Source organism: Acomys minous (assembly GCF_964271855.1).
Source record: "Acomys minous genome assembly, chromosome: 9".
Classification (NCBI taxonomy): Eukaryota; Metazoa; Chordata; class Mammalia; order Rodentia; family Muridae; genus Acomys; species Acomys minous.
In genome coordinates this window covers 47,447,605-47,467,945 of record NC_140490.1, presented here as the reverse complement: position 1 = coordinate 47,467,945, position 20,341 = coordinate 47,447,605, and the positions used below count along the sequence as shown (strand labels likewise).

At 46.5% G+C, this 20,341-nt stretch overlaps 1 long non-coding RNA gene across 1 annotated transcript in view; it reads left to right on the top strand.

Moving 5' to 3' along the window:
* LOC311605264 overlaps positions 1-20,094 on the top strand; it is a 32,593-nt gene extending 12,499 nt beyond the window's left edge. Inside the window, exons 2-3 of the long non-coding RNA XR_014781871.1 lie at positions 18,187-18,230; positions 19,951-20,094. This is a non-coding gene — a long non-coding RNA (uncharacterized lncRNA). The remainder of the gene's footprint in view (positions 1-18,186; positions 18,231-19,950) is intronic.
* Positions 20,095-20,341: the final 247 nt, after the last annotated feature.

The window sequence follows — 20,341 nt, the reverse complement described above, 5'->3', positions numbered from 1 at the left end:
ACCCCCTTCCTCTGCAAGAGCAACACGTGCTTTTAACCTCTGAGCACTCTCCTAGCCCCCAAGTTCTTGTATTTTTAACATCCAGATCTTTAATCCATCCTAAATAGATTCTGATATAACTTCTTAGGTAAAAATTCAAAAACAAAATTTCACCAAATGGCAACCAGTTAACATAATTTATAAAATGACTTTTTCCCTACTACTTGGAAAATGCCATATTTATCAAGTAGTGAATTTCCATTAGTGTTTGATTTTCTATAGATCCATTTTGGTCAGAGTTTGGCTTGTATTTTTGTTAGTGGAATATTATAAAAATTAATAAGCAGATACCCAGGACTTTCACACGAATTTACCCACACTCCACTCAGAGCAACATAGCCAACAGATGAATGGTTCTTTGGGGAGAAATATTATAAAATCCCCCATCTGCTAAAGTCTGATTCTCTTCCTATGTTGGGGCTGAGGTCCAAACTGTAGCCACTACCAGCCTTGGAAGCAATTTTGACGACTGGGGAGAAGCGGCCCATGAGAGGCTCTGCTTGGCTGTGTGTGCTGAGTCAGCACAAGGGTGGACTAAGCTCACAGGTAGGGTATGAACTGTCAATCACTGCCTGTCTCTCTCCTCACGGTTAGAATATAAGCCCCACTTTCCAGCGCTAGGCAAGAGCCCTATCACTGAGCTATAGTCCCAGTCTTTTTGATGTTGCTGCTGTCTGGGGGCTGTGTTTTCCTGGGATGACATCCCCTATTTAGCCCAGCTGGCCTGTAACTGTCTTACATGTACCTATCCCGTAATTCATGACCCTCCTGCCACAGTCTCCAAAATGCTAGCATTACAGGTCTTTGCTCCCATACCCAGCTCTGCTCCCCTTCTTCTGAGAGAAACCCCATAACACATCTCTCTTTGTGGCTTTTGTTTCTCACCAGCCACCAACATAAATTTAGTTCGTATGGTAGCCACACGCTGCCCTATTCTTAGTTCCGGTGGCATTTTGATTCATAGGCTGCTCTGAGGCAGCCACAAAACCATGGTTCACAGACCTCCAACCTGGGGAACTGCACCTGACCAGGGAGCCCAGCAGGTAACCTCTGAAATCTATTGATTATGTTTGCTGAGAGAGTATGTCTCCAGGGCTCCGACTCCCAGGCAGTGACAGGGGAAAATCAAGCCAGTTCTAAGTGGCAGGGATGTCTTTCTAGCTGTCTGGACTTCCTGAACCTTCCTTCCTGCTCTGATATCCCTTCTCCTCCCCTCCCCTCCCTTCTCTCCCTCCCCTCCCCCTCCTTTCCTCTTCCCTCCTCTCCTCTCCTCTCCCTTCCCCTCCCCTCTCCCTCTCCTTCCTTCCTGTTTCTTCTTTCTCACTAAAAAGTCCAGGCTGGCTTGGACTTAGCCCAGCCTAGCCTCATACTCACATCAGTGCTCCTGCCTCAGCCGCCCAAGCGCTCCATTACAGGTGTGACCTGACAAGTCACGAGCCTTCCTTTAAGGACACCAGAGCACTTCCGCACAGCCTCCCCTCTATCCTCAGGGCTGTAGTCATGGTGTGAGGATTCTTCCAGCCTCTCTCTAGTTTCCCTTCCTTATCTCTCACATGCACATTCCCTCAATACAATCCATGCATGGTTCATCTCAGTTTCACATCTCTTTCTTGGGTCTGAGTTAGGACAAGCTCCCTGCCCCTACAGGCATGCAATGTATGCATTGGGAATTTCCCTCACACAGCCACCTGTAACAGCACTGGTGGTATGTTGCCTCCTGGGCTCTTCAGCCTATTAGGAATGGCTTTTTCTGGGCTGAATAATGGCTCCTACCTCCCCAATGCCAAGATGCAATCAATGATGATTAAGTGTGTATGGCAGTAAGTTAGAACTTCTAGTCTAGCGGTCACATGTCACAGATGAATGGAGTATTCATCTTAAGAACAATGGTGTCTGACTAATAATTCAAAGAGGTCATTTCGACCTGAATGCCACAGGGGTGTACCCAGACACCAGGGCTGCTCTGCTAGGCAGACAGTCTGTGTTGGTCTGTAGGTGAAACAGGATTACCTGATGACTGATGATGACTGATGAATAGACACACCCTTGAGTTAGGTACACATTCCCTCTTGTCCTGTTTTCAATGCTGGGATTTAGCTGTCATGTCCCTCTTCCCACCTCTAGGAATTCAGATACTCTGGAGAAATCAGGTGTTAGCTGAGAGTTGAAATTCAGTTTTTGAGTTCATTCTTGGAGCTCAGGGTAATGCCACGCATTTGAGCCTGCGATGCTTCCAAGAGGCGTTGATGGATGACGCTGGACCGATCTTTTCACGTCGCGGCGTGTAGGGTGCACAGTCCTCTTGGAATGTTTCTTGGATGACAGATGACTCAGGCTGGCGAGTCTTTCCGTTGAGTGTCTCCGGGCTAGATCTGTCATGTCCACTTCATCGCTGATGGGATGTTTGTGTGCAAAAGAATTCTTGAAACGTTTACTTAACAGCTCTGATTAACACTGAGTGTTCTGGTCCTAACGTGTCAGTTACAGACATTTAATCTCTGATCCTTGAAAAATGCTTGCTTCACTCACTGGGTATTGAGAGATATTTATAAGCCACATGGGTGGATCTGATCCCACAAAGAATTTAGGGAGGGGAAAATTATGTAATCAGTAATCATTTTTAGGGAGAGCCTGAATCAACCTCTGTGAGTCTTGCCTTGGTCTGCACAGCAGTCTCTGCCTGTTTATTGACCATTCCAGGGTCATATTAGAGCTCAAATCACGTGCAGTGCGGTCCTATTTTCTTCTGACCCTTCATCCTCCACTGGCAATGAGATGGACCCACTTCAGGCCAAATTCTGTACCACACCACTCTTTAGATGGGGCTTCTTGAGGAGGCCGGCACTGTCCCTTCTCCATGCTGGGTCTGCACATTGGAGCGGACCCTTGAGGACCATAGCTATCATGCAGTGGACGGTGCTGCCAAGGCCCATAGCGATGGGCCCAAATGCTGATGGACTGTAAGTCAAAGCAAGTCTTTCCTTCCCATACACTATTTATATCAAGTGATTTGTTAGAGTAGCAGAGAGCTGACGAACACTTGGCCGGTTTGAGGTAATTTGATTCCCCCCTTTTTGGGGGGAATGGGAAGTTTTAAAATCCTCTCTCCTTATGTCTCCATAATATATACCCATATAATACATAATGAATTGTTGTGAACTCTCATCATCCTACTATGGTGTAGCACATCACAATATATTCCTTACATGTAACTGTACTTTGAGACCCTTCATCCAGCTCACCCTATTCCTTATTTATCCTATCCTTTCTAGGAGCTAGTGACCACTATTGCTTCCTCCCTCCCACTTGTCGTTCTGAGGACTAAACCTAGGGCTTTGTGCTTGCTTCTAAGTAACATCCCCCAGCTCCATTCTGCTATCATGCACACAGCTTATTAGAGGCCAGAAGAAGGCATCAGGTGCCTTGGACCTGGAGTCACAGAAGGTTGTGGACTGCCTAACATGGGTGCCGGGAACTGAACTTGGGACCTCTGCCAGAGCATCAAGTGATCTTAATTGAAGAGCCGTTCTCCAGCCCTCTCAGCAGGTTCCTTTTGAGAGAGAGTGGGATCAATCTGAACTTAGGAGAAATTTATAGTGTTATATAAAGTTATATATACTGACAGAGGAGCTCATATCAGGGGAGTCGGTATGAGGAAGTAAACTGTGAGTAGGTTTGAATTTGTTTCTTTCATAGTCCTAGGCCTCAAGAATGCAAGTCAAATAGTCTACCACTGAGCTACACCCAAGCCCAAACTTGATTTTTAGACCCAGAAAGACAAGAGTTGAACCCCCAGATCTGCTTATTAAGGCAGTGTGTCCTTAATCAAACCATGGATCCTTTCTCAGTCCTGGGAAGTGCTGTCTTAACTATTGATAATAAAGAAACCAGCTATGTGTTACTTAGCTGTCCATTGCTACGACAAAATACTAGAATTGATCAACTTATAAAGAGGAAAGGTTTATTTTTGGCTATAGTTTTTGGAGGTTTCAGTCCATGCATAATTGGCCTGTGCTGTCTTAGAACCTCATGGTGGCAACACACAGCAGAGTATCCTGCTCACCTCAAAGTGGCCAAGAAACAGAAAGATGAAAGGGTGGGATACCAGTTGCCCTATTTAAGGGATAAGTGAGCTAACATCTTTCCACTAAGCCCCACTCCCTACATACTCCATTGTCTCCCGTTTTTGATCTAGGGACCACACCTTTAACCCATGAGCCTTGGGCAGGGGCCACGTTCAAACAGTAGCAAGTTATAACCACCGTTCACCCGCATTTCCTAGAGACCACGTTTCACGTTGCATCACTTTTCCTTGGGGTCTCTTTCTATTCACCCCCAGATACAGAGGGCGATGATGGACAGAGACATGGTTCTGCCCAGGTTCAGCTTGGCGAAGCACCGAGTTTATTGGAGTCACAGAAACATGAATGACTCACAGGCAGCGGCATCATTGCAAAGCCCACCCTGGCACACATGATGACTCGTAATAGCTGCACGCATGGAACTCGCTGGGCAACTTGCTGTCAGCTGCACTTCTGAAACGTCTCCTCTCCCCAGCAACTGCCTACTGCTCACGTCATGCCCAGAATGGGCACTCGTCAGCTTTCTGGGCCTCACATTTCTCTTGTGAACGTCATGAGCCTCTTTCTTGACACCTCCCCACCCCCAAGTTCACGTGTCATTCATGTGTGACACTATTGAACATCCTTCACAGCAGAAAAGTTTGGGAGAGGGTAAACCTGGTCCACCCACTCTCCTTCCTCCAGACAAGGAATTTTAAAGCAGCTTCAGCTACAGTAACATTTGGAATTGTCAAAATTACAAAGACATAAATCCCATGGCAATGTCATGAGGGCTCACGATACTTGGTTTATTTGGTCACTATTCCTTGGAGTTTGGGTCACCTGTTTCTCCTTCCTGTAACACCTGAGCTGCACCCTGGAGAGGGAAAGCACCTTCCAGTCAGATGCCCTGGCTCAGTGACGTGACAAGCTGAGGACTGCTTGCCTTGAAGTCATACTGAAGTCATACTTGAGGTCCCTAATCCACTAGAGGAAGTCTGCTTTTTCTTACCCATGAACTTGAGATAAGACCTTCTCTCTTGAGTCTTTCACATAAATGATTCCTTTGTTAAAAATTTTGCCATTTCAATACTCTTTCTAAATCAAAATTTGATACAATTGCATAGTCAGTCTTGAACGCAGGGCTTCACATGGGCTAAGCATGCTCTTTACCAGTGACCTGTGAACTGCATCCCTGGCCTCTATATTTTCTTGCTTAAAGAAGCCCCAGTGGGCCATTGAGACTGAAGAGGACATCCTCTAACTAGATGAGACTTCTAATGGAGGAAGAACATCAATCCACCTACAAACACTTTTATTCAAAACTTACCCTGTCTATAAGACATGCAGGGATAAAGATAGAACAGATAGAGCAGAGATTGAGGGAATGTCCAACCAATGCCTGGCCCAACCCAAGTCCCACCCCATGGAATAGAGCCAATCTCTGACTATTAATGACACTATGCATAATGTTCTGTCAGAGAACAACTCTGATAGGCTCCACCCAGCACCAGATTGAAACAGATGCTGAGTCTCACAGCCAAACACTGGGCAAAGCATAGGGAGTCTAGTGGAAAAGTGAGGGAGGGGGGGCAGGATAAAAGGACCTAGGGGTATCAAGAGCTGCACAAGAAGACCAAAAGAGCCAACTAACCAGGGCCCAGAGGAGCTTGTGGAGTCTGAAGCACCAACCAAGGACCATGCATGGACTGGACCTAGGTCCCCTACATAGATGTAGCTGATGGGCAGCTCAGGCTTCATGTGGGTCCACTAGGAAGGGAAGCAGGCTCAGTCTCTGACATGGACTCTGTTGCCTGCTTTTGATCACTTCCCACTGATGGAACTGCTTTGCCAGGCCACAGGGGAAGAAGATGAACTCAGTCCTGCTAAGACTTGATTGGCTGGTGTGGGTGGATAAGGGGGCTCCCCTTTTCTGAGGAATAGGAGAGGGGGGATAGAGAAGGGAGGGTAGGCCTGGGAGGAGAGGAAGGAGGGAGCTAAGATCGGGCTGTAAAGTGAATACATTAACTAATTAATAAAAAATGCGGGAGAAACCTGACCACACAAGAAGAAGGCCCCCGGTGGGTCCCATACTCTTTGGCATAGGAAGCCACCTGAAAGATTGATAAGAACAAGAATCTGCCTGCCACAGCCCCCTACCCTGCCACATACCATCCCGAGCCTTGCTGCCTAGGGATTGGAGCACAGTAAACATTTGTTGAGGAGTGGGTACTTAAAGGTATGCACAGCAAGCACTTGGGTGCAGTCCTTCCTGAGCAGAGTTTAAATGAACAAGGAGGCAGAGGGGCAGAGAGGGAAAAGCACCGCCCTCAGACGGGTGTACGCAGGCGCGCGCAGGATGGGCTTGGTTTTGAACCTGTTCTCAATACCTCAGCCGGCATCACTGGCGTCATCGGCGTCACTGGAACAAAGTGAGCTGTTTACTGTGGTTTGTCGACTGGTAGTGACAGCTCTTTTCTGCAAGAGCATGACATAGGGAGCTCAGGTGTAAGTTCATCCCAACCTGAGTTCTCAATGCTGCAGGTGACAGCAAATACTACCTGCCATTCCTTCGGAGAATTTCTGCCTCAGTGATGGCTGCCATTGCTTCTGGTGATGTTGGGGAAAGTGAGGGCCTTTGAAGAAGCCAGTCGGGAGGCACCTGAGGTAGAAATGGTGTGTGTGTGTGTGTGTGTGTGTGTGTGTGTGTGTGTGTGTGTGTGTGTACATACATGCACTCTTTATTACAGTTGCATTAGCACAGGGAAAACCAGCCCGATCCTGTGGGAACCAAGATGCACAGCCGCCATCGCTGTGGAGCCGTCAGTGCAGATGACACCGGGAAGGAGGGGCTGGATCCTCCTTTCCCTTGCTTTCTCCGGAATCCCTCCTCGATGGTGATCATCTAGCTCTTTCTTGTTATAAAGAATGGCTGGAGTGCAGGATGACCGGAAGTAACCTCTGCCCGCTTATCATCTGGATCTTAAATACGGCTCCAGGCTGGTCCTAGTTGGGAGGACAGCACAGCTTAGGAACACTGGGACAGGATGTCAGCGTCACCACCGGCTCGGTGGAACGCTGTCCTGTTTATCATGGGAGCCCATCTGTTCAGGTCAGGGGGACTGTGGTGTTTGAAGAGAAAAGGAAGGCTGGCTATCAATGTCCCATAGTGTTTTCATTGGCGTATGAAGAATAATAGCCTTTCAAATGAAAGACACCTTTATACTCCAACTGAGTTATGAACCTCAGAGCATGAGGAGGCTGTGATTTATTCCCTGCATTACTCATGCCTCCAGACCTATCCTTTGAGACTTCTGTTCTCTTAATGAATTTCCTGAATCTGGTAATTTTTTTTTATGCCAAAGATGGGGAAAGGGAGGGAGAGGGGGAGGTTTGGCTTATTTTATGGGGGAGTAGAATTTAAAGGGGAAAGGACAGAAAAAAGTATCGTGGCTTTAGATGAAAGAAGATAACATTTGCAGAAAATGTGTCTGTGTTCATCTCACCCCGGAGAAAGGAATGTCTTTGAGGATGGCTTTGCACCCTTTGGTTTTATGAAAATACAGGACAATATTCTTTGGTATGCCGTATTGTTACCACCACCACCACCACCACCACCACCACCACCACCACGATCATCAGCAACATTATTACCATCTTCTTTGTTACTATATCCAGGGCTGTGTGAGTGTGTAAGTGTTTATGCACACGCATATACCTGACTGTGGAGGCCAGAAGTCCTTGAACCTGAAACTCACCTGTAGGAGAATTTTAGCAGAGCCATTGTATCTGGCATGAGTTCCATCCACAGTGATGGCACACAGGCTTTGAAGTAGCCTGTCTGAAGGCGCGCTGCCTCGATCAGAATGTGTGCAGGAACTGACTTGCTGAAGGTGCCTCTGAAAAGCAGCTCAAGTTCAGGCCTTCAGAGGCTGATCCCCTGCAGCTGAGAAGCCGAAACTCATCCTCTGCAGAGACCTTGTCCTTCCCTCAGAACCCAGAACAGGATACTCACCAATCAGTTAAGGCCAGCAGGCCAGCCCTGGGGACCCAACTATCTTCCCCCCGACACTCGGCATTTCATGCAGGTCCTGGGGCTGGAACTTACATCTGAATGCTTAGGCGACAAGCACTTTATTGGCCACTCCAACTCCCCAGCCTCTTCCTTGTCACACTAGGATTCTGAGCTCCCTGTATGACATGCCTGCACTGTAGTTCTGGGCAGCACCGCTTCGTTATTGCGTAGACACGTCCTTCTTCCTTCCCGCCCTCTTTGGATTTTGAGCTTCCCAGAACCATTCTCCAGTTTTCCTATTTTCTACCACTGTTCTCCGTCCTGGGAGAGTTCAGTCAACATTAGCGTTTGACATTTCTATTGAACATCTAAGTGTTGTTAGCCTGTTCTATTTTGTAAACTTTATTTGTATACTTATGTATTTACGTGTGTGTGTGTGTGTGTGTGTGTGTGTGTGTGTGTGCGCGCGCCTTGGCACCAGTATAGATAGATGTCAATGGACAATTTGTGGGAGCTGCTCTCCCTTCCCACCACATGAGTCCTGAGGGTGAGCGCAAGTGGCCATGCTTGGCAGCCAGCACCATTGACCACTGAGCCAGATCACTCACCTCTTGTTACAATTATTTTACTTTCCAGGATTCTTTTCCTAAATTTCTTCTCCTTCTTTTTTAATTATATCTTGTTCTTGCTTTCTCTAGTTGATCTGAAGTCATTAGCTACACTTTTGTGTTTTACAATGTTCCTTTTGTTCTTTTCATTGTTTTAGCTTATGTAAGGTCATTCTGGGTTTGGATACTCTTCTGTGGCCCAAATCACTAGCCACTACCTATTCCGGATATAGATTTCCCCCTCCTCTGGAAACCTCACTTTGAAACCAGAAGAAACAACTGGGTGCCTTGTTTGAGCTCTTGCCTATTCACAGGTGTCTTCTTTCTTCTCTCAGCCCACGTGGAGAGGACTGCACCACACCACTGAAGACGTTGGTGCCAGCATACTGTATCCAAACCACCGAAGAAGAATCTTTGCCTCCTTCTCTTCCTTCTTCCTCCTCCGCCACGCCCCTACTCTTCTTCATCCTTTTATTTCCTCTTCTTCAGTCCTCTGCTTCTTAAGAATACCAGTAAGGCCTTAGGTGGAGGTCAGTGAATGGATGATGAATGCTGGGGCTGAGCAGAACTTGGGGATTAAAAAGGTACAGGACCTAAAGCACTTTAATAATATTCTTGAGGTCTATCTTATCTATCTAGTCTTTGTATTTAAAAATATAGAGAGAGCCAGGCATGGTGGCACATGTCTCCCAGCACTGGGGAGGCAGAGGCTGGTTAAAAAACAAAAAACAAAAAACAAAAAACATATATATATATATATATATATATATATATATATATAGAGAGAGAGAGAGAGAGAGAGAGAGAGAGAGAGAGAAGCCACGCAACAGATCTGATATAAAGAGATTTATTTGGAGAAAGGAGTCAGGGCCTGAGTAGACCATGAAGATAGAGACAGAGACAGAGAGACAATGGAAGAGAGAGAGAGGTGGGGATGGGGGGAGGAGACACCCCAGACACAGGGATGGAGAGAGAAACCTAGAGAGGGGGGTGGGGAGGGAGATCTTGAGAGTGTGTGAATGCAGCAACAGATTGGTCTTTTAACATCTGGTGCACAGCTGAAAGTCTGGCACACACCCGGCAGCAGGTGATACATTAGAGGTTGCTAAGCAACCCAGAGTTAGGCCAGTGGCGCTGCCTATATGTTAACATTGGTCCCATTTGATGATGGCAGTGTTACATGACAAAACTTTTTCTGGGGAGATGGCAACACACACATCTACTCATCCCAGGTAGGGAACCCACAACAAATCAAAGTATGGATTCCACCAAAGTCCAACTTTGTGAACCAATGAGTTTTGTTGGGGTTACTTACTTACATGAGCAGAGATGACTCAAAGACAGCTGCATCACCAGGACCTACCCATGCCAGCAGGGGTGTGCCAGCTCACAAAGCGGGGAACCTGGAGCACTTTGCACAGCTTGTGGGCAAGTCAGCAGGTTAGAGAATGTCCCTTCCGAGTGACTGAATTGGTCTAAATCTCGATTGGCTGGTTTTCGCTTTTTCCAGGCAGCTGGTCTGGTTAATGAATCTTCTCTGCAGCTTGGCTCGGCTCTTCTGAGAGGACTTCTTGGCTTTCATTGCTTACTCTGGCGGGGGGGGGGGGGGTCTAGTGAATCTGGTCAGCTTCAGGGACTTCCAAAAGCTCTTTTGTTTTGATTACCTTCTTGCTTAAGGAGCTTCACTGAGAATAGGATATTTCCATCTCCTAGGAAAGTGTTATAGAACAGGTAGACATGCCATGTTGTGTAACTCACCCCCACCCTGACTCACTTTCTCTAGAGTCAGTCAGTTGTCTTCCGAGTGAAACTTCTTTACTCAGGCATGGTAGCACACAGCTGAAATCACCTGAGAGCCCAGCACATGGAAGTAAGTGGCTGGAGCATCAGAAGCTCAGGGTCATCCTCAGTGAATCTGAGACCATCCTAGCCTACTCAGCCAAAAAAAAAAAAAAAGAAAAGAAAAGAAAAAAAAAAGGAGCTGGGAAAGAATGAATGAATTAATGAATTTCTTCCTGGGATAAAATCATTTTTCCTCTGTTGTATTTCTGGCCTGACTAAAACATACATAAATACATGTTATTACCTCAGAAACAATAGTAAGATATAATGTCAGTCTTGAGAAAAATCTTATATTAAGATATGAATCGTGATAAATAATACGGTTTGTTGTAATTTGTTCCTGGCTTATAACTCCTTCTCAAAGATGAGTCGTAGACACTCTAAATTTTCCCTGCCTACAGAGGGTGAAATAGTTGGTTTTCTCATTATGGGGACAAAATGCCTGACAAAAGCAGTTTAGGGAAGGAAGGGGGTTGTTTTGGCTCAAAGATTGGGGGTAGAGTTCATCAGTGTGGGGCGGGCTTGGTGACTCCATCTGTAGTGGCAGGAGTGGGAGGCAGCTGAGTCAATCACATGATGCTGGGAATCAGGCAGCAGAGAGAGATGAAGGCTCGGGCTGAGCTTGCCTTTTCCCCTTCATTCCTTTTAATTAGTCTGGATTCTACCCATGGGGTGGTGCCATTTGTATTTAGTTTTCCTTCCTCAGTTAAGTTGCTCAGGAAACATCCTCGCAGGCATGCGTGCCTGTGCTTGTGTCTCTAGATGATTCTAAGTCTATTCAGGTTGACAATGAAGATCAGTCATCATAAATCTACCTGTTGCCAACTTGACACCCCAGAACATTACTTTTAAATCATAATGTTCCGGGGCTGGAGAGTTGGCTCAGTGGTTAAGAGCACTGTCTGCTCTTCCAGAGGATCCGGGTTCAATTCTTAGCACCCACATGGCAGCTCACAACTGTCTGTAGCTCCAAGATCTGACACCCTCACACCAATGCACATAAATTAAAATTTAAATAAAAATATTTAAAAAAAAAAAGAAATAGCAACCAAAAAAAAATCATAATGTTCCAGGGCTGGAGAGATGACTCAGAGGTTAGGAGCACTGATTGCTCTGCCAGAGGTCCTGACTTCAATTCCCAGCAACCACATGGTGGCTCACAACCATCCATAATGAGATCTGATGCCCTCGTCTGGCCTGCAGGGGTACAAGCAGGCAGGCATGGTATAAGTAAATCTTAAAAGGAAAGAAAAGAAAAGAAAAAAGAAAAGAAAAGAAATCATAATGTTCCATGCCTGGCTGTCAAAGGGACATATCATGACACAAAATGCACTTAGTTCATCTTTAAGAGCCCCTCGGATCTTAACAGCTCTAACATTGCTCAAAGGCCCCAAAGTCCAGAGTCTCTTCTGAGTTTCAGGACACTCTCCTAACTACGAATCCCTGGAAGAGCAAAAGTTCAGTTTCGATCTTTCAATACATGATGAAAACATAGTCGTTCAAAAAGGGAAGAATGGGAGGATAGGAAGGGAAGATTGTACTGGAGCAAGCCCAAAACGTGCTATGGCAAATAGCGAACCGTGCAGCTTCATGTCTGGCATCTGGGGCTGGTTGTAGCCTCATCTGGGCTCCATCCTTATAGCTCTGCTGCCTGTAACATGCATGTCCTCCCTCTTGGACCATTCTATTCTGTACCTACAGTTTTCATCAGTAGATGTCCCAAGGGCCTGTCATATCTAATATACTTATTTTCCATTTCAATTTGTGCTGGGTTTTCATAGGACTATGCAATGGCCTCTTAGACAAGCGGAACCTGCCATATATTGGCTGACTTCAGTGAATGTCTATAATCTTGATGCAAGCCCTAAGTCCCTACAACAGTTACATTTTGCACAGTCGCAAAGCCAGTATCATGTGGATGGCATTGCCAGGTTCTGCTGCCTGCCCAATACGCAATAAGGTCCCCGTCTACCAAATCTGTAGAGGCCCCCGTGTTCCTTGCTGGCTGAGCTTGGAAAACCCTTGTCTAGGCGGTTGGTTTTGATCAGGTAGATCCTTCAGTGGTGTTCCCAACACAGGCTGTCTTTCCTTTCACATGGATATCCATTTTCACAAGCTGGAGTCTTCAGTGGGTGTGATTTTTGCCCTCCGTGCACCTTCCCCATTTTCTTTACAATTACAGCTATGTGTTCAGCACCCACCTTGTCTACAATCTTTGAACCCATTCCTCCTCTTCTCCTTGCCAAACTCTTGCTCGCCTCCAGGGACCTCCGCGGGTTTGGCTCTCTGGAAGCTTGCTGACCCCATCTGCTCTTGGGTTTCTGCAGTAACGTATTTTATTGTGTAAGATATGAGTGCTGATAGAAACCGGGAAAGCCACCTGGCCGAATTCTTTCTGGCATCTCTGTGTATGTGCAAAGTTGATTGCTTGCTTGCTAATTTAGAAAAATCTTCCTCTTCTGGGATAGACTCACTCACATGGTTTCTTTCTATGTAGAAACCCCTTGGGGTAATGGGGGATAAACAGTTTAAATGGGCTTTGCTCAAGTCCTTGGATTAAATAGATCTTTTTATTAGCATTGTGTGCTTTTCTTCAGGCATGTCTCTCCTTGTCTGTCCTGGCTATCCAAACATTGAGGTTTAATGGGTTGATATGAAAATAACAGCTCAGAACAGGGGTGAAAAATGAATTTCAGCTTCCCTATAACTCTCATTTTTTTTGTAGTTACTTCAAGAGCTGCTTCCCCCGCCCTCATCCCCAGTTACATTTATTTGTGTGTGTGTGTGTGTGTGTGTGTGTGTGTGCGCGCGCGCGCGCGTGCCACAGCTTATGTGTGTTCAGAGGACAACTTGTGGCAGTTGGTTCTCTCAGTCAGCCATGTGGAGCCCTGGGGAACTGAATCCAGGTTGGTAGGCATTCAGCAGGTACCATCCTCCATCGTGCCATCTCCCTCATCTTCAAGAGCTGTTCCAGCGTGTAACACGCTCTGCTATGGCACTATTCAGGGACGAAGACTCAGAATGGTTTGCAGAAGGTGTCTATACTAGACATTATCTTGAGAGGGAAAAAGTGTGGAAAAAAATGGCGGAAGAAGGATAAGACGCTGCAGTGGCCACAGAAGTCTCCTTAGCATCTCTGGAGTTGAGTCTTCCAAAAGGGGCAATGGTGCTGAGCCATGCACGGGGCCTCGCCCTCCCTCACTCTCATCAGCATTGGCTGTGAAGAGCTGTCCTGTGGGGAAGAAAGGTGCCATTTGTACTAATTCCCTCACCTCCTCCACGTCCCTTAATGAGTTCCTAGACCTGGCCACTTGGATGGTTTTTCTATGCTTGGACCCCTTCTCACCAGCAGGAATTTCTTCTTCTTTTTTGTTTGTTTGCTTGTTTTCTCTCTAGCAAATTGCTGGTTGAATGCTCTTTGTCCAGAGTCTGTGAGCTTCATTCTGCACAGCCTGCAGACACGATCAGTTGCAGGCCAGAGTACATCATCTGGGGGCAAATCAAGGAAGGAGCCTGAGACAGCTGGTCCCACCACACCCACAGTCAGCATCAGAGAGAAATGAGCACAGCCACGCTACCTGCTTTCCTTCATTCAGACTTAAGTCAAGAATAAATCCTTTTCTCACTTATGACTGAAGAACAAATGAGCCAGGTTTGGTGGCTTATACCTGAAAAATACCAACCATCAGGATGTGGAGGCAGAAGGCTTGCCAAGAGTTCAAGGCCAGCCTGAGAACTAAAGAGTGGACTCTGTCTCAAAAAACACAGTAGGACAAACCAAGTAATGACTGCAAGCCTAAATGTGAAAGAAAAGACTCCAAAGATTCTAGGAGAAAGCAAAACAGAATATAGGGTAGGAAGCATTTCTCCAGTGACTTATAAAATGCAAAGAAGACAGTTTAGGAAATTGAGCCTGATCAGAATGAATGGTCTGGGCTCATCAGGGGACACAATGAAGAAAACAAACAAACAAACAAACAAACAAACAAAAATGTAGGTGTTAGCACACAGGTGATTCAGCTGGCTTGCAATTACTTACATCATCATCTGCTGCCAACAAGTGTGTCAGATGTGTGTTGGAAATAAGGACTCCTCGACCCCAGCTCTTAATCTCTGTTCCAGCTCTCTCTCCTCCTTCCTGTTCTCTCTGCCCCCGCCCCCTCCTTCTCTGCCCTCACGGCTCTATTCTTGTCTGTCTATCTGCCCACATGGCTCACTACTATGTAACTGGGGCTGTGTTTCCTATGCTTTTTTTTTTAAATCATTATTTGGCTATATACCCTCTGCAGAGAAAAAGAAAAGTTTACATTTTTTGTTTGTTTGAGATTTATTTATTTTTATTTTATGTGCATGTGTGCATGCCTGCATGTGTGTATACACGTGGTGTGTGTTCCTAATGCCCACAGAGGCCAGAAGTGAGAAGTGAGTGTTGAATTCCCTGGAGCAGGAGCTACAGATGGTAACTGAATCCTGGTCCTTTTCAAGGGCAGCAAATGCTCTTACCTGCTGAGCTATCTCTCCAGACCCAAGTTTCATGTTTTATGCACCAGCCTTCTATGTCTGATGTTACCTCATCTCTGATTGCACAAACAACCTGTATGCTGTGAGCCAAAACTTAACCCTTCCTCCTTAAGAATTCTATGTTTTTTTAAAAAAAGACCATACTTTCATTGAATGTACAATACTTGCTCTGTCAGCCACAACTGGTGTAGCATTTGGAGAGCATTGTAAACTGTGGAGGCTTTAATTTCTAACGTGTAAAGCAAGCTTGGGCTAACTCAGGCCCATGTGGAAGACAGGTGGCTCTGACCTATGAACTCTCTTCCCTGCTGGGCCAGCACAAGGCTCCAGGCAGCACCGGCAATGACAGACTTGGCCAGGCAGGAATCCGTGTTCTTTCCCGCATCTCCAAATCTCCCAGGTTATTCCCAGCTTTGCAGGCACAATAACACATTACATCATTACATTCTTTAGATGGGCAGTGGGATTAGAAACTCTGTTATTAAAGAATGACCTGTGTGTGGCCCTGTACCTGAAGTGATGTAGGCAAATTCCCCCATTGGGGGGTTTGATTACATAACAAGAGATTCCACAAAGTCGGAGTATAAATAGCAGTCAGCACCGAGGGATGGAAATGACAGTAACTAAGACAGTTCTGATGTGCGTGGTGGATCACACCTGAAATCCCAGCGTGTGCGGGTAGATGCGAGAGGATTGTGAGTTAGAGGCCAGCCTTGGCTACACGTGGTGAGGGCCAGCCTGAGGTATATTAGGAAACGGACTCAAAAGCCAATCCTCAGCCAGGCGGTGGTGGCGCACACGTTTAATCCCAGCACTCGGGAGGCAGAGGCAGGTGGATCACTGTGAGTCCGAGGCCAGCCTGGTCTACAAAGCGAATCCGGGACAGCCAAGGCTACGCAGAGAAACCGTGTCTCGAAAAACAAAAAAACAAACAAACGGAAAAACGCCAATCCTCAAATGTCCAGCAAGAAGCAGCTTTAAGGAGGAAGGTTTTGTTTGGTTTTAGAGTTTAAGAAGGGGCTTAATGGCTGGGTGGTGGTGGCTCACCCCTTTAATCCCAGCACTCAAGAGGCACAGGCAGCTGGAGCTCTGGGAGTCTGAAGCCATCCTTGTCTACAATAGTAAGACCCTGTCTAAAAGAAACCAAGAAGAAACAATCCTTCAGGGTTGAGAAAGAATGGCGGCAGGAATACAAGGAAACCCACTGTGCCCTTCCCCACCCCCACTCCCTTTCTTCACCCAGGCTCCACCTCCGGAAGCGTCTGCAGCTTTCCAAAACACCGCTGCCAGCTGCAGACCAGTTGTCCAAACAGGTGACCCACGCGAGACAGTTCACGTTCAAACTATAACCAAACGGAACCAGTCGCTGGGGTGAACAAGGGCGGGGGTGACGAGGAGGAAAGGGAGATGATAGAGACGCAGGAAGATGTGGTAACAAAGCCCATTATTTTATGTAGTAATTAGTTCCAGGTGTGGCAGTGCATGCTAGTAAACCCCAGTACTCAGAGTAGGGACACGCAGAGGCAGGAGGATTGCTACAAGTTTGAGACCAGTCTAGTCTCTACAGCGAGCTCCAGGCCAGCTAGGTGTACATAGTGAAACCCCGTCTCAATAACAGTAACAACAGGCCAGGCACTGGTGGTGCACGCTTTTAATCCCAGCACTTGGGAGACAGAGGCACGCAGATCTCTATGAGTTCGAGGCCAGGCTGGTCTACAGAGCAAGTTTTAAGATAGCCAAGGCTACCCAGAGAAACCTTGTCTCAAAAAACCCCAAAATCATACTACTACTACTACTACTACTACTACTACTACTACTACTACTACTACCTACTATGAAAATAGTAACAAAGTTTGTATATTTGATATGCCTTTGAATGAGTTTTCTTTTTTATATTGAATTTATTTGTGTGTGTGTGTGTGTGTGTGTGTGTGTGTGTGTGTGTGTGTGTGTCCCATCTCTGTAGCCCTATAAGCAAAGAGCATGAGCTCTTTTTTCCTCTTTCTTCCTTCCACTCCCATTTGAAAACCGGTGCTGAAGAAAATCCACACTAGCATCAGTATAGACAAAGTATTGGCAGGAGCAGTCCATTCTATTCGTGCCTTGTGCAGCCACCGGGAAGCGACGTTGTCAGACAGGGTGTGAAATGGAGACAGCACAGGAGTCCCACATTCTGACTCCAAATGAGAGGAAACATGGTAAAGAAAAACATCAGGAGGTAGTGCTAGGGGTGGCAAGATCTTTCTTCCTTATGGCTCCAGCACATCCTTGCCTCACCAGGCTTGTAGAGCAGCTCAGGACTTCTAGAACTAGGTTTTCAGCATAGGTGTTCTGGCAGCTTGGTAAGCACAGTAGTTTTCCAGAAGGGTGGGGATTCAAGACACTTCCTGTTCTGGTTATAATTTAACATCTCAAGTGTTTTCTGGCCAGAAGTGTGGGCTGAACAAAGAAAGCATAATTCAACATGTCATAGAGTGGAGAAAAGATTATTCTAGCTTGGATATTTTGGATACTGAAAGACCCAGTAAAATTGTATTGAGAAAGGTTTTAAGCCAAGATGGGTGGTGCAAGCCTGTAATCTCAGCATTTGGGAGGTGGAGGCAGAAGGAAAAAGAGTTCAAGACCGGCCACAGCTATATAGTGAGTTCAAGAACATCCTGGCTTGTGTGGGAACCCTGTCTCAACAAAACAACACACACACACACATACACACACACACAAAGGAGTTGTTATAATGCTAAATTCTAGACCTGGAATTAGCTCCAGGGACTTGATTGCTCTTTGCATCTCTTATAGACTGGGGATCTTCTTCTTCTTGTAGCTCTTCTTTCTCTTATCATTTTTTTCTTATCATTTTCTTATTATTACTCATAGTTTCCTCTCCTCTTCCTCTGTAGTTGTAATCACATGGACACAATCCCACCTTGGCATCAGTGTCCTCTTATGGCTCTCCCTCCTCCCTCCCCACCTTCCTTCCCCTTCCCCCGCCTCCCCACTTTCCTTCCCCCTTCCCTCTCCCCCTCCTTCCCCCTCCCCTCTCCCCCCCCTCCTTTTTCCACACTTCTACTACTAAACAACTTATTTTCTTCCAACTCTGCAGCTTGAATTACTGACAGAGGAACTGTCTGGCCATGTTCAGGCTCTGTAAGTAAGTCATGTCCAACCCATGTGGAGTCCACATCTGTTCGGGTCCTGTCCTGTTCTGTTTTGGTTACTTTTCTCACTGTATGACAGAATCTTAGCAAGCAGCACTTGGAGGAAGAAGGGAGGACGATTTGTTCTGGCTCACAGCTTGAGGCAGGAGGGCGAGAGGGTTCTTGGTTGCAGTAGCAAGTCTGCTGCCAGGAAGAAAGGCAACATACCATGTTTTCCAGGAGTGTAGTAGACTTTGGAACTTTGGGCTAGAAATGCTGTAAGCAGAGCTTAGTGGGTGAGTCTAGGGGGATCCTAGTAGGTAAATGCTAAGAGTAATGTAATGTGTACAGTGGAGACCCAGGCCATGAGGTCTTAAAGCGGAGCAAGGCCTCTTTAGCAACTGGGCTAGAGGCCATTCATGTGATATTTTGGTAAAATCCCTAACTGTCTTTGTCCCATGCTTGGAGAACTTACCTGGGGCTGAATTTAAAGGGAATGAATTAATTTTCTTGGCAGGGGAGCTTTCAAGACAACATAATATTGAGTCTCGAGTGTGGCTATTATTGATCACTTGTATTCAGGTCTAAGGAAAAAAAAAGAGCAACAAGAGAGGCAGAAATAAATCAAAAAGTGCAATTTGGTGAGGAAAAAGAGCACGAGGAAGCTTAGGTCAGGTCACGTGCTGAAAAAGAGACTGTAATTGTTAAGACTAGCACCTTTGAAGAAAGGCTTTCTAGTCTGCACGGGCAAGATAGAAAAGGTGCCCTCGGGCAAGGCCCCAGCCAGCTAAGCCTCCAGTGTGTGCAAGAGAGCCTAAGCAGTTGCTTGTGCCTAAAAGCAACTGTGTCCCCACAGAGAAGCTGCTGCTACGGTAGTCAAGCGAGGAGGGTCCATCCTAAGCTAGCAGTAGTCAAGGGAAGGAGGCTCCATCCCAAGCTAGCGGAAAAACGTGGTAGTGCCATCACATGATACTGATTTTGGAGACAAGAAAGATGTGTAAGATGGAGGGGGAGCATAGACTCTTCTTCCACAGCTTCCCAGAGACGCCAAGGCCAGACAACAGGTGACAGGGTCAGAGTCCCTGTGGGAAAGCTCCGAGAGGCCATTGAGTGAAACAGTAGATGGTAAATCCTCGGTCGTAGGCAGTGAAGCTGGAGGGGCCGGAGTCAGCTAAGTCCTTTGACATTGAAGCTTCAGACAGTGAACATGGAACTACAGGATTTGGCTGGTGTTTGTCCTGCTTTTGTGTTGGTTTCACTAGGTTTGCCCCCTCCCCCTAAACTCACCCATTTGAATGCTTGGCCATAGGGAGTGGCACCATTGGAGGGTATGGTCTTATTGGAGGAGGTGTGTCACCATGGGGGGTGGGCTCTGAGGCTTCCTATGCATAAGCTCTGCCCAGGGTGGTGCACAGTCTCCTGGCTGCCTTCCGATCCAGATGCAGAACTCTTGGCAACTTCAACACCATGTCTGCCTGCACGATGCCTTGCTTCCCACAACGACGATAATAGACTGAACCTCTGAAACTGCAAGCCAGCCCCAATGAAACGTTAGCCTTTAGAAGAGTTGCCTTGGCCATGTTGTCCCTTCACAGCAATGAAACCCTAACTAAGACAGCTTTGGTCCAGCATTTTGCCATTATGGCCCCATCCCTCCCTTTCGGAGTAGGAATATATATTCTGTGCCATTATATGTTTAATTTGTTGTTGTTTTGTATTTTCTTTTACAGATAGATCGCAGTTAAGAGATGGCCTTAAGCCTCAGAAGAGACTTTGGGTTGTGAAACAGTGTTGAGACTATTAAAGACTCTGGGGATTTTAAACGTTGGGCTAAGCGTATTTTTCATTATGACATGGCCATGAGCCTTTGTGGGTCAGGGGGCAATGTGGTGGTTCAAGTGAGAAATATCTCCCAAAGGTTCATGAATGTCTGGTTGGTGTGGTTCTGGGAGGTAGTTTTGGCATCTTTAGGAGGTGTAGACTTGCTGACGGAAGTATTTCACCGGATATGGGCCCTGAGAGTTCTGCTCCTGCCACCATGCCATGCCTTCACCACGAGGGACTCTGTCGCTCTAGAACAGCAGTTCTCACCCTGTGGGTGGTGACTCCTTTGGGGTGAAA